General features: G+C 35.9%; 1 long non-coding RNA gene across 1 annotated transcript; it reads right to left on the reverse strand.

Annotated features, from left to right (window-relative positions):
• On the reverse strand, window positions 1-563 carry LOC122335348. Its single transcript, XR_006248956.1, has 3 exons — window positions 535-563; window positions 364-456; window positions 1-277 (listed from the first exon to the last, which is right to left on the reverse strand). It is a non-coding gene; the product is annotated as an uncharacterized LOC122335348 (long non-coding RNA).
• Window positions 564-2,551: the final 1,988 nt, after the last annotated feature.

The following is a 2,551-nucleotide window of genomic DNA, read 5'->3' on the forward strand; positions in this document are numbered from 1 at the left end:
CATTTAAACATGAATGTAAACTTTTCTGACTCGGACAGTCTGCAAAAGTACCCTAAGCTCATAAGTTTCATTCCTCTTGCAGAATAGGCTATGGTTAATGAGAACTCTCCCAATCCTGTCTAAATTAACAAAGAGAGATTGAAATGAAAAGTACACAAGTACATCTAAAATCATGTAGGAAATCTTGGATCTGCTGCTGCTCTCATGAATCTTCTGCTGTGTGTTCATGTCCTTCTCTAAATCTTCTCGTCCTCTTCCTGATCTTCTTGTTTCTTTCCTAAAAGCATCACATCATCATCATTACCTTCATACTCTTAATATCCCCATATCAAACTCATAATGATGATGATAAATGTCTCTCACCTGACGTGTGTCTCATGTAGATGTGAAAAGCTCCTAAAAGACCCAACAGAACCATCATCTGAAGACACCAGACCAGAACAAACACCACAGACACTGAACACAAGATCAACTATTAGACACAAGACAAACCCAATCTTTATGTTTCCAGGAGAGTGTTTGTTAAACTAGTACCACGTTCTGGTGTTTGTGTGCTGCTGGTCACTGCAGAGGAGTCAAGCTAGAGGTCAAACTAGAGGTCAAGGTAGAGGTCAAACTAGAGGTCACAGCTGCAGAAGATGATCCTGAAATAAAACATCAGCACAGAATCACTTGTTTTTTCTCAAGTAGTAAGTAAACTGCAGCATGTTTTACTGACTGTTTTTAGATGCATTGAACTCATTATACATTCTGATAATTTACCCCTCAAATATTATGAGAGCGAGAGGACAATATATATATAAAAAAAAACTAAATAATCTATATTTTAAATTCAATATTAACTGTTTATATATGTATACTAATAATGTGTCTAAAATTACTGTCCTTATAATGTCATCATACATGTAAAATATTTGCTGCTACATTAAATAAAATAACAAAATATCACAATAAATAACATTATTAGTCATTCAGACTGTCATGAAAAAAAATAAAATGAAAAATGCAAATAAAATGAAAGGTTGTAAGATAGCTCATATTTTCTTTATACAAAACATTGTTTCTTATGATTTTACTGTGAAATTTTTAGTGCCATGTAAAAAAATAAATAAATATATATATATATATATATATATATATAAACCTAGCCTCACTTTATTAATAATCTTTTCTTAAGAATCAACCAAAAAAGATTCCTATTTAAAATCCTCACAATCCATCAACATATATTTCAGAGATACTGCTCTCTGACACAAGAGGATTTTGTGGCAAAATGTGACTTTTTTTTTTTACAGATTCTTGACAGGTTTTGTGAGATTCTGCATCACTGTTGTTGATGTTGTCTATCAAATACTTCACTGATGTCTTAAGATCTCACCAGGACAGGGTTTGAGTCTCATGGTGTTCTGTGCGTGACTGACGCGGTTCTTCACGACTCAGACTATTACTGAGTATGTAGTGTGTTTACTGTGTGCTACAGGAATAAAAACCTTCACAGAGATTCAATGGAGAGGGAGATCTTTGGAGAACATGAGATGATGAGAGAGTTTCTGTACCTTCAACAATCACCTGAAGATCTCTAGATGTTTCTGATCCTTCTGAGTTCAGGAGAGTTAATCTATAATTCCCTGAATCTGTTCTGTTCACAGGGTTTATTATCAGAGTCCCTTTAATGACTGTTACTTCAGGTCTGTTTCTATAAAGATCACATTCACTCCTCTTCATCGTTCCATTTCTTACTCTACAAACTGGATCATCTAGTGGGTTGTTTATTCTCTTTGTATCTTCAGATCATATTCACTAGCGTTCACCATCAGTAGATTGAGTTTGTGTCCCAGAGCTGTGTAACAGGATCAGACTGATCAAAACTGCAGAACCGATCCAGACCTGGAGAACAAAACACACACACTCAATCTGCATGCATCATTAATTAAAACCAGACACAAATTACACTCAGAATGAACGTTTAACTAAAGAAACAGACATTCGTATCTGATCTTGGTTCATCTATGGATATTGAAACTAAAAGAGACTTCACTGTTCTTCATAACTTGTGTTCCTGCGGATGTTATACAGTATCTGGACACACACTCACAATGAAATGCACAAAACTAAAATCAGACACATATAGGATAACAACCTGGTTATTGTTCCATTGCACGATGTGAAAAAACAGCCAGAGAGCAGAATTCACTCGTGGTCGGTGACTAATCTGAAGTTTCAGATCATCAGTTGCTCCTGTCTGCTGAGAGGTTTGTGTGTTTGTAGCTTCACTCTTTCATTTATCACCCTCTGTTCTTTTAGCGGTCAAATATAGCCTTAATTATCTACATACTGCTGATGCTATCAAACTAATCTAACAATTTTGACTGTTGTTCGTTTGCTCGCTTTAATCTAAAATCGTGTGGTGCGTTAGCACCCGTTAGCTGATCAGCTTTTCACTTTCGTTCCGCCCGTGTTTACGCGTCTGTATTGTCTTCTTTTCCCGCTTTGTTTCATCTCTCCCTCGCTGCTCGTTCGCTCCGTTTTTACAAACTCGTCAAACAAGATT

The sequence above is a fragment of the Puntigrus tetrazona genome, unplaced genomic scaffold, assembly GCF_018831695.1.
Source record: "Puntigrus tetrazona isolate hp1 unplaced genomic scaffold, ASM1883169v1 S000000766, whole genome shotgun sequence".
Lineage (NCBI taxonomy): Eukaryota > Metazoa > Chordata > Actinopteri > Cypriniformes > Cyprinidae > Puntigrus > Puntigrus tetrazona.